Raw genomic sequence first — 12,214 nt, forward strand, 5'->3', positions numbered from 1 at the left:
TTTCTTCTGGTGCGTGGAGGTTGGTGGGGGGGGAGGGGGAAAGAAAAAAAGTTGTGTTTATCTTTGTTCCCTTTAAAAATGCCTGAGGCGAGGAATAAGACAAACATATTGGGAGGTAAAATCCCCCAAGCCTCCGTGTCAGAAATGTCTGTGGTGAACAGCCCTCCGTGAAATGTCTCTGTGAAGTTAAATGCAAACCAATTATTATTACTAAGTCAACAATTCAGGAAAAATTCAGCCAGCAGAGAACATCCCCCCGAGATGCTATCTCCAGGCTAAAAGGTCAGCACAGACGAAAGAATGCAACAGAGCGGGGGAAACGAGCTGGAAATAGTAGCGACTGGCATAAAGTCGTACGTACAACACACTACGTGTACAAGTTTGCAAAATGGCGTCTCCGAATAACTGCTTTTGTTGTAGGATAACGTCTGTAGTTTTTTGATCTTTTCGGTAGCGGACAAAGCGGCTGCCTGATAAACGTCAGAAACCACTGAAGCCAGACTAGCATAGCAAGCAGGCTGCCAACGTAAGTACACCAACACAAACACGCAATAAAAAAAAAAAAAAAAAAAAAAAAAGGAACCCAGCCGGGTAATTCCTCGTGATTTATTCACCCTCGTTCCCAAACTACTGCGACGTCTCGCGCAAGCATTTAAATGGACGAATATAAATCATTAAAATATACCTCCACCAGCGCTGACAGGCACTCAGACTGAGGAGAATCATATTATACGGCTCGCCAAGTATAGATGCTATCACCACTGCGGAGTGTTATATTCCTTTCACACACACATGCACACACACAATCTGCAGACAAAGGAGCATTATTAAACTTGCAGCTCAGGTCTAGACCTGATGTCCACCTTCCAAGATCAAGGATTAGTTTTTCAAGTTAAGTTGTAATTTTAAAGGTAATTACTCCAAATTCAGTAAGGTTTGGCAAAGAAAAGAATATCTATTCAAGCACCCAACAACAACAACAAAAAAAGTTTGGTAGCAGAAGCTGAGATCTTTATTGTAGCTTTTGCTTCGTGAAGAAAAAAGAAGGTTTGGATACTGTTCCACGTTTTGTGTTCGAAGCGATAATCCATAGCAATGAAATATTCTTAGACTCTCGGTGCTCATGCCTGTACCTGTCTTTGCTTGGTGTGAAAATATGACAAATAAAAGTCCCGAATGTCCATGAAAGAGTGTGAAAGTTGGCGAAAGTTGGCAGACAGAGTGAGGATGCTGATGGTGCCTCTGTTCTATGGTGTAATATGAAAAAAACGGTAGCAAAAAGGGAGGGGTCAGGTTTTGGTCATTAAAGTACCGAGACATGAAGTGAGGAACAAAGGATGAGCTGAATAAAGGGGTGGAAAGAGGAAAAAGTAATGGGCACCAAAGTAAACAACCAGAGGAATGAACAATCTACCACTTGCTATTGTGTGTTGGACGTGTGCTTGGCTCCTATCCCACGCTTTCTTCCACGTGTAAACAGTGCACAGTAGTGGAAGGCGTGTTTTCACTGGTATATTTGTGGCAAGCATGTTGAGATAAGCACACGCACGAAAATGCACGCACACGCTGTTCTACAAACACACGCGGCCGCAACGAGATAGCCCCGCTCCACAAATAAAGCCCCTGGAACTGACACTTTGCATGCTATTATCTCTCAGACCCAGAACCTGGCTGTGTGAAACAGCCTGCAGAGGAAAACAGGTTTTCATTTTTTGTGGTGATCCACCCCTACACTACACGGCTCTGTTGCGTGTTTAACTTTCTTCCTCGCTCAAAAAAAAAAAACATAAAAAATAAAAAAAATCCGGCCTTCATGGATCAGAAGAAAAGAAACTTTGAAAAAAAAAAAAAAAAAAGAAGGACTTAAGAGTGCCTAACATGTGGAAGAATATGCTCTGGTTACATCAGGCCAAAGCTTAGCTGTTTGGTTTTTATCAAAATGTGATGCATGACAGAAAATGAACACTGCACATAACCAGGGGAGCCACTATCTTCAAGTTGCTGTTTTTTTTTTTTTTTATCTGTGCTTTTGTTTTTCTTCTGCAGAGTGCAGCAAAAATAAAAGACAATCCACGATGAAAATCTGTGGGTAACTCAGGTTTTTGCACACATGCAGCAGGCCTTGTTAACCTGTTTGCTCACATTACTGGGGAAGTGTGACTTCATTAATTAAAACCCTTTGAGATCAGGGAGGCTGTGTGCCTTCCAGTGAATCTAAACGTACAGCCAGAGCTACAGTGGAACAGCTTAAATGGAGTCATATTCATGTGTTGGAATTGGACAAGTCAAAGTCCAGACCAAAATCAGCCTTAGCATATGTTGAAAAAGCTGAAAATTGAGGTTCACATAATCCGATTTGACTAAATTTGAGTTATTTAGCAAAGAAGAATGGCTAAGCATTTTAGTCTGAGGTTGTGCAGAAGCTGATAGAGACAAAACATTTGCAGCTGTAACTTCAGAGAAAGGGAGTTTTAAAACTTCACCAAATATTTGATGATCTTTAATAAGCTCCGCTGCTTAATGTTCATTTTCTGTTTTTAAATATTCCTCTAAGTAGGCCCACTACTCAGTACTACTCGAACCAAAGTCTGGTTCAAGTGCATTTCAAAAAAACGTACTCGTGTTTTGCCCATAACGATCCTTTTCTGGCGAAAAGTCAGAGGTCTAACGTCCATTGCATGTTCCAGATTTGACAGTTCAGATGTCTCATAATTGGATTAGGGTCCTTACAGACCAAAAATCAAACCTTTTGACATTTTCCCGTCCTCCGCAGCCCCCCCCCCCTTTTCTTTCTTTCATCCTTAGAGTCATTTTTTCCTCAAACCCAGTAAATCCCCCACTGTTCACTGTCTGCAACATGGTCTTCTCACGCAGGACGTCGGTATAAAATTTGAAGGGGGCTTGGTCGCCCTAGCAACAGCCACAGCAGAGACTGACATGTTCCATAAATTAGAATATGCAATGTGACGAGGCACATTTGTCAGATTAGGAGTACATATCAAAATAAAAAAAAAAACATTTAAGCTGTTATTTGACATTCATTAAATTAAGATGACTTTTCTGTGTTTTTTTTAGTCGTTCTGGTGTCATATTCTAATCTTAAATATTATGTTTTCTTTAGCAGTAAGCAGAAAATCATCATAATTAACAGAAATCAAGGGATTGAAAACTTCAGTAAGTAATCCATATAATCTGCTCTACTAGGTGAGTTGACTTTTCAGTAACATTCTAATGACCTGAAAACACGGTCAGAGTGAACGGTATCAGTTTTCAGAAATCTAAAAGAAAAAGTTGTCTGTCCTCCACCAGAAAACAAACACAAAAAAACCCCTCATAGTTTTATCTGGATAATGAGATCGTGCTGTAAATCTCAAAGACTCTGCACCAGTTAGGCTGCTGGTCTTTAGCCCACTCTTTACACCCTCCTCTTTCTGAAAAGTGTTTGGTAATCCGCCTCCAGCACAGCTTCTTGTCTTCTTGCTTTCTCTGATTTTGTCGTTCTCGTTTTGTAGCAAATGGATAGTTATTAGCTCGACTGTTTAACGCTGTCACTGGGATTCGGAGACAGTAAGAAACCTACAAACAGAATCGGGCCGTAAGCTGTTATTTTTTCAAATTTGTTTAAACCAGAAAACTAGATTATATATATATATATATATATATATATATATATATATATATATATATATATATATATTGTATCTAGACAGTTTAAATGTAATAAAAGAATCATACTCCAAAACAATTAAAAGAGTTTGCACAACATCGAGAGTTTGGAAAGCACTTCAAAGAGAACACAGTATCTTCAGTTGTTCCACTTCCTGCTCCACTTTTAAATATGGAAAATGACTAAAAAGACAGAAACGAGATGACAACATCCTCAAATGAGTCAAAGAAAAACCAGCAACCATTATTTAAAGGAGGAGCAGTACATCAAACACAGTAAATATGCCAGAGTGACGTTTTTTATTTTCAGAACATCGGGTTGATTAGGCTCATATTAGCGATCGTTCGCAAATGTTTCCCGCTGATAAAAACTACTCAGAGGTGATAATAAGCTGGCGACCGTTAAAATCCTGCTGATTCAACTGAACAAAACATACTGTTCAGAAATAACAACACTGAACGATACAGGATGCAACATCTCACCGCTAAGTTATGACATGTTGCAATGTTCGAATATGCGAGACACGTCTAATCAGCGACTCCAGCTCTACTCCCACCTCTGCCGTTTTCTTCCAACTGTGGAAGAAAATCGTCAAGTGAGCAGAAGATGGTGTTTTGGGTTGTTTCGAGTACATCCTAAATGTTTATTATTGAATTCAGCGAAGGAGCGGCTGCTCGCTGACCTTCAGCTCACACAGAGACACACTGCAACTTATGTTTATTATTAGATGCAGACAGACTGGCAGTTTAACAATAGAAGACAGGGAACCAGTTTCCAATTGATGCGTAACGTCCACGTCCTTCACACTAAGAGCCTGAGGCCGTCACAGGTGTGGGGTAAAACACACGTTCAACAGAGGAACCAGCCCTTCCTGGTTTGACTTTTTCCTCTAAAAACTGGAAAACAAAAGTCACTCTACCCTCTAGTCTCTATTAATTGTGCAGTTGTATACTCTCTTGGCAAATATTTATGATATTCATTCATTCACACCCAGGTCTACGGCAGGAGATTTTGTAAAATAAAAGTAAAACCTACCCAGATTTATATGCACTTACTCAGTTTTTCATCTTTAAAGTTTCGATGGCAAAAAAAAAAAAAAAAGTTTCAGAGAAAAAAAATGGTTGTGCTTTCTACACAAATATCTGTGTGTTATCAGAAGTACGTATAAAATTCATGTTTTCTTAAAGGGGAGCCAAATGACAAAAAAACAGTCGGCCAAAGAAAGGAACCTTGTGGAGCTTCTCAAGAGAGGCTTCAAGAAAAACTTATCCGAAAGTAAAACCGACGCTGTTTTAGACAATTAAAAGTTACTTTAGCTTCATGTGTGCAAAAGTAATATGACAGTATCTGAACAAAGACTGTGCTAATGTGCAATAATATTTTTTTGGGGCCTTTAGGTCACAAACTGCATTTTCTCCTCTTAATTTTTCCACATATATGTAACTTTCTACAAACGTAATGACAGAATATCAAATTCTCGCATCTAAAACTTTGCAAGCTTCTTTATCAAAGTTTCGGGCGACTTTTCCACTTGAAACATTGTTTTATTTAACTCAAGTAAAGGGTAAGAACATCTTTGGATTTAAAGTCAACTCAAAATCTCTGAAAACAGGAGATTGAAACATTGTGTCTGACTGTGTGAAAAGGAGATGCGAGATGGAAGAGCAACAGAATGACAAAATGTCCAGAATCAGAATGAGAAAGATTACAAAAACAATTTACCATAGCTGCATGAACTCATTCGAGTGCCTGAAAATGAACGTGGGCCTTTAGAAAATAAGCCTAAAACTTAAAAAGTGTGATAAATCAAGTATTGTTTGTTGGGAGCTTTTGCTTCTTCAGCTTTGACATAATTTCGATGGAGGTCAGCCCAGAATTATCCGTAGCCATGGAAGAAATGCGTTTAAAATGATTTTCGTTCAAACATGACATCATTTCTGACTCTCGAAAGTTGAAGTATCGCACTTGACAAAACGTGATTCTAGTGAAAATTGCAGGCTCACAATTACTGATAGCGTTCACAACAGTCCATTTAAAAGTGTATATTGACAGCAGCAACACCTTCTTGTAATTGTTGACCTTTTTTTTTTTTTTTTTTTTTTTGGTATTTTGATCAATTGTCTTTTGTGATGAGTTGCAAGTCTTTGAGGTTGAAAGATTTCTTGTCACCTCCCGAATCCTTAACCCCACCTGTAGATTTGCTAACAGGAGTCAAGTCAGGAGCCTCTAATACTTTCATAATACTTACAGTCAAAAGAAACAAAAATGAAAGATTACTTTAAAAAATATATACAATTATGTACATAGCTGTTTAACAGTAATTTTATTTTTAATTTAATCACTATGTCTTTATTAGAGTTCTTCACAGAAAACATCCTTGGCTGTTACTTCCAATCACATTTAGCCTGTAGGTGTAAACATCCCACTTGAATGGCTCCTGACCAGACTCAAGTGCAGCACAGGGCAGCTTCCCTTTAAAGTGTAGATTTATGTGACTCATTGTGGCAGAAGCCTCAGTCCTCCCGCTGCCACGGCAACACAATTTGGAAAACAATGATTCAGAGAGGCCCCAAGGATGATCCAGCCTTTTTGTGCAAACAGAAACCAACAGCCGCAGATAAAAGCCCGATACTTCATTGTGTGCGGCCCAACGCTAGCAAGTAACTATGATGAGAGTTTTAAAGTGTCTCTTGATACACATAATATCATTTGTGTTGTGTTCCAGTTTTATGACAACGTGTTTGTCGCAATGGGCTGAGAATTGAGTCCCCACCTCCAAAATGGAGGTTTTCAACTACCTTTGACTCTTGATCCGCGGAGGGAAAAGAGAATACGGGAACAAAACCGAAACGTCTGCCGAGAGAAATGAGTAATTTACCAGTTGTTTTACGTTCCAAGACTATGAACTGTGGGTCGAGTCCACAGGAAGGAGATCACACGAGCAGTGGAAATGAACTTCCTTCATGTCGTCTGAGTTGGTGGAAAGCATGGAGAGTTAAGGAGGGATCTCGTTTGAAGTTTCCTGCTTCACTACATTGACAGGAGCAAGAATGAGAATGAATGGATGGATTCTGGATGGGAAACTGTTAGGTTTATATATATCAGTGTGTGCACTTTCCCTGGGCTGCAAATACTTGAACGTCTCAGAGACAGAGAATAGATTTTGAGAGGACATAATCGGAATGTCAGTACATTCTGAACATCATTCATTTACACACAGGAATAACATTTACCATAACCTGGACTAAACAAGGCTCTGGACAACGCAGTCTGGTTCTCCCCGATGTATCTGAATTATGAAGGAAAGTGTGGAAGTCTTTTTTTTTTCCTTTTCTTGCAGATTAACTTGAGATCATAGTTCAAAGCATCGATCCAGAATCTGTTCATTTTAACTGATGCAGGTAAATACAGTTTTTAACCCCGTTGCACCGTGACATGTGCATCCCAGATGTTAGGAGTCGTTGATTTGGGGGGCGGGGGGGATAAACGGAGCGGGAGGGGAATCAGAGAAGACAATGAAAGCATCTGGAGGGATGAAACAAAAAAGACAGAGAAATGGTATGTATTAACAGAAGTTAAACTGAGTTAGTTTAAAAGAAAAATGAAACAGAATAAGGTTATGTTACTTATCTCAGACACTGTGGCACCACCTGGTGTTTGAAACAAGACGGCATGCTTCCTGGTAAACGGGGGGTTTGGAGGGAGGGGTCGCAAAAAAGCCTTTGCTATTCAAGGTTATGTGCCGAACGAACGGAAATGTCTGCTTTCACTTGCTCTTTCACAGCTTACAGTGCTTACATGGCACACAGACAACAGGTTTTGGTGCCCTCCTTTATTTATTACATTTGACAGTTCCTATTCTGACTCTGACTGGAACAGTCACCATATTTTCGCCCGTTCAAATACAGCTCTGCTGCTGGTTGCATCGGTTCTCATTAGAGCTGAGCATGAATGGCTGAACAGTTGATTCTCCTCAACAGCAGAAGAGGCAAAACACGGCGGCCATCAAACCGAGTCACTGTTTATGCCAGGCCTGCTGGAGGAGTAGGTGCGACGACGACTTCAGGAAGCTATTTTGTGTCTTTTAGTGCAGCGTTCGCACCACTGAAGTAGAAAAAAAAAAAAATTTGACACATCCAAAATGAGTGAGGCAACAAGTAATTCTGTCACTGTTTCATATTTATTGAAAATATAAGTAGCTTAAGGGCACAACTCACCTTGAATCGGCCAATAAATCGCTTGAATAAGAATTGGTGTCTAAACAGTCATCCTCATCATGCTGTTCGCATGTTGAAATCGTGAGGCCAAGACAACACGTAGCTGCCGAGGTTCATTTTAAAGACTCTGATTAACATAATGATGGTGTCAGAGAAGCCGTGCATGCACATGGAGAGCATGGAAACTCCACGTGAAATGATTCTACGTTCTTTAGTTTCCCCAAAATCCCAAAAAAGATACCAGAGGACAGAATTTCTTGAACCACAAGTGTTAACTGGAAAGCTTTTTATGTGCAATGGATATCTGTTCTCTGTTAAAACTGGCTAATATCTCATGAGATATGAAAGGGAATCGCTGCAGTGGACTTATGGCCTTCATACTGCATACTTTCTATCTAATCCATGGCAAAATACGCTGTATTTCAGCGGGAAGGCACTCCAGAGAGAAATACTACAGCAAATAAATAGACAGAGGAATTTTGAACTGCAGCTTTGCCAGCAAATACTTTTCGTTAATACGTCCTTTTTCAGCTCGGACACAAGAACAGGAGCAAGGATATCAGAAAAGATTGAGAGCAGCTTCATCTGGTTTACCGTAATGTCACTGATGTTCACCTCCTCTTCTCTCTCTCTCTCTCTTTTATGGTCAGTAAAACATTCTTACATAAATACGCACACACACGCACACACACACACACAACTCACTATCCATTTCCTACAGTGGCCCGACCTATCCCACAATCCCCTGGGGCTGTAACCTGTGATCCAGTGGAACTGTACCCTGAGTAACGCTGTTTTCACAAGCGCTCCCATCCCCTCAGTCCGTAAACATACACAACTGCAGAACATATGCACCGTATTAGAGTCTCATTAGCTCCCACATACACATATGCCAACACCCCCCCACACACACACACCCCAAAAAAACAAAAACAAAAAAACGTGCGCCTCCAAATTTAACACCAAAAGACACATAAACACACTCAAAACTGTTTGCGCTCAAGTTTGTTAGAGAGAATCTAGCTCAGGCGTCCATTCAGCAGGCACCCGGTGCGACAAAATAAACGAACGTCTGTCATTGTGTGGAATCGGGGCTTTTCCTCTCTGTCATTCTTTAGAGTTAACGTCAGCTCACTCCACAGGTGCAGATGAAGAGAAATGTGTGTCTACATAGCATTAGTCACTATTACAGTTACTTCCAACAACAGAGATAAGAGCTCTGCATCAGCTCCATCGCTGTTTTCTCACGGCGCTCTCCTTCGGGACAAGACAAAACAACATTGGTCCGTTTCAACAGAGAAAGGGAAATTACTGGACGTCCTTGAGATTGTTTTTTTTTTCTGGCTTGGCAGCCCAGAAATCCCAACAACAACAACAAACGCACACGCAGAAAGGAAGCAGGAAGTTAAATCTTTTATTTTGTATCTACATTTTATCAGACTGTCCTGAATGCAAACAAGTCGATTTTTTAATGTGCAATTCTTGTGGATCCAACTGTATCTGAGCTGGATAAGGATAGAAATGTTTTTAGGCCTTTTTTTTCTTCTTCTTCTTCTTTTAATGACTTACTACTATGGCCAGCAGATGCCTTTATTACCACATGATTCAGTATGTCCACAGTCATTGCGTTGGACCTATTTGTTGCAGTCTTTGGAATCTTTTTTTTTTTACCGGAAAAATGTAGCTTGTGTGTCTGCACATCCACAAACGCAATATAAAAAATGTACGGGTTGTAAATGACACAAAAAAATAATAATAATAATAATAATAATAATAATAATCCTGATGGCCTGCTGACACATGACAAATGGCTTCTGGAGAAATATTTTCTGATCTGGCTTTCCCTGTGCATTGACCTCACACTAACTCAAATGTCATAGACTAACCCTAAACTAAAATTCAAATCTATGACAAGACTTATTTGAACAAACTCCAAAGCAGAAAATTCCCAATGAATTCAGATGTGTCCTGTTTTTCCTAGTATATTCATTATTTTTCTTAAAATATCTCACTTCATAGAACACATTAGAAAAGAATGGCCATTTACTCTCAAACGAAACAAAATAAAAGTGAAAGAAAAATACAGCGTGGCGTTGTTTTTCTTTTCTTCTTCTTTTTTTATACCACTTTTATGAGAAGTTACCCCCATCTGGTTCGAATAACGATCTGTCCGACCCACCAGCTCTTCTTTATGCTCCTTCTGGAGTCGGCCTCCAGATGTTGGACGCCGGCTCCGAACATTCCAGCTATTAAGTCTACTACCTGCTCTGACAAATGTACACTCATACATTGTGAGCTGCTTACACACAGTACATATGCCGTACAGACACACAGGGAAGCTCAAAGCTGTGCCAGGAACAACACGCAGCAGCGGGAGGTTACAGTCCGGATCAGACTCGACTCAACTGAGACAACCAGTCAGAAACAGAAGCCTCATTGTTAACCAGGCTGAATGTAAGCTAGAAAAAGGAGTGATCGCAAAAGAAAATAATGCACGAATTAACAATATGCGATAACTTAGCCCTAAGGCTTTGAGGCAAATGGTAGTTGTTGAGACGTAGCATTTAGCTTTCCTAAACTGTTTTTACCCACAAAAGTGAAGTCATCGCCTCACAGCTACATCTTCACAGCTATCTGAGAGTACGATTAAAACAGGAAGCATGCTGTGAGCCCCTTAATGAAATGAGCACATCTGTTATCGTAGCCATTTTTGATGAAAAGCTCCCTTCCGGTCTCAATCACAGTTTCCTGCACGCCACTCATACGCAGACATGTTTGAAAAGCAAAGAAAACAGCAGGTCCAGCAAAATTAAAGTAACTAGATATATTGTTTTCAATAGTGTCCTGCATCTATATTTGTCCTCCCAAGGTGACACTTGAGAAGCCATCTTTCTCGCAATCACAACTCCAAGTCTTCACGTAATTTTCAGCAGACCTAGCCTGCAATTTTAGAACGGTCCGGGTCTCACCACAGACGGTTTATGCAGGTTTATTAGATCAAAATTTTTAAGCACAAATTAAACTATTTGTGAAATGGAAAAAAAATAAATAAATGTCTTCCACCTGAGCTGGTGCTCTCTGCAGCCCCTCCAGAGTCACAAACCTCTCGACTGCTTTCCCTATTAATCCTCCTCGACATTTTGAAAACCGTGCGTCGTTATCCTTCCGCTTCCTAACGACGCACCAATGTGCGTCGGTCTGTCATTTAACGCCTCGACGAAACGTTTCATAAGTTTGTCGTGTCGTGAGAAAATGGCGAAAAAATCTTCGAGAGCCGTGAAAACTTTTGCAATGAGCTGGAGAAAAAGCTGTCCAGCCAGTGATAAATGGTCACTTGTGCAAAAATATCACCATCCATCAAAGGCTCCTCACCAATACACTCATTTCTCCTCCCATCTGGCACTCAAACCTCCCCCAGCTGTTTGTCTCGCGGTGGGACACGGCACATGAAAGGAGCCCAAAAAGCCTCCTTCTGTCCTCAATCAATCTCCCTGAATGCTGTCAAGGATGACAGGGTTTCCACTAGATTTGATTTGATTCCAAAAGAAAATCTGGACCCCTTTTGGATCCTATAGCAGCTTCAATCTACTAGCAGAAAAGAGGTGAAAGAAAAAGTATATATGAAATCTCTTCATGTTTCATGGGCCTTCCCTTTCATGCATGCAGAAAGACAAGTCTGGTTAATCCCGCATAGTTTCAATAAAAGCACGGTTCACACGCGGGCTTTGATCTCCTCTGCGCCCCCCTTTTCACGCTGTTTCGAGAAACAGATCCCGCCGTTACGGAAGGGCCCTTCCTGCGCTTGACCCAACCTCACTGTTGATGTAAGCAGCCGATGTGTGTAGAGCACTTCTTCTCTCTTATAAGACGAGTCCTGTGCCACAAAACTCTATCAAATACGGAGCCATTTCAGTCCGGTTCATCCCCCCCATAAATCAGAGGGGAATCCAGCAGCTTTTGCCTTCTGCATAAACAGGTTCAGGGTTCTGCGGGATGGTTTGTAATACCTCGGCCAATCCTCTGTGCAATCCCGGCTTCACTTCCCACGTGAGCCTTGAAAGAGTTCTGCATATCCCGGTAAAACATTCGTGGCAGCAATAAGTGCGGGAGTTTCCATTGTAACGAGCAAAGAAGCCTGTGTTGCTAAGGCCGTCCTCACAGGTAATCCAACGGGACTCGTCCTGTGGTATATGCACTTAAAAAAGAGTGTTTGTGGCAGTTTTATATCACTGCTTTTTGACAATTTTCTCTATAAAATCCATGGCTTTGGCGCAGATAAAATTTGGGGTGGCTGAGAGTTGCACTAAAATGTTTAAAATTGTGTCTAATT

The 12,214-nt window shown here is 40.7% G+C and overlaps 1 long non-coding RNA gene across 1 annotated transcript in view; it reads right to left on the minus strand.

Annotated features, from left to right (window-relative positions):
• LOC106951024 (uncharacterized) overlaps positions 1-2,976 on the minus strand; it is an 8,739-nt gene extending 5,763 nt beyond the window's left edge. The window contains exon 1 of the long non-coding RNA XR_001425735.1: positions 2,619-2,976. This is a non-coding gene — a long non-coding RNA (uncharacterized LOC106951024). The remainder of the gene's footprint in view (positions 1-2,618) is intronic.
• Positions 2,977-12,214: the final 9,238 nt, after the last annotated feature.

The sequence above is a fragment of the Poecilia latipinna genome, unplaced genomic scaffold (genome assembly GCF_001443285.1).
Source record: "Poecilia latipinna isolate Pla-1442-1.1 unplaced genomic scaffold, P_latipinna-1.0 Scaffold436, whole genome shotgun sequence".
Taxonomy (NCBI): Eukaryota; Metazoa; Chordata; class Actinopteri; order Cyprinodontiformes; family Poeciliidae; genus Poecilia; species Poecilia latipinna.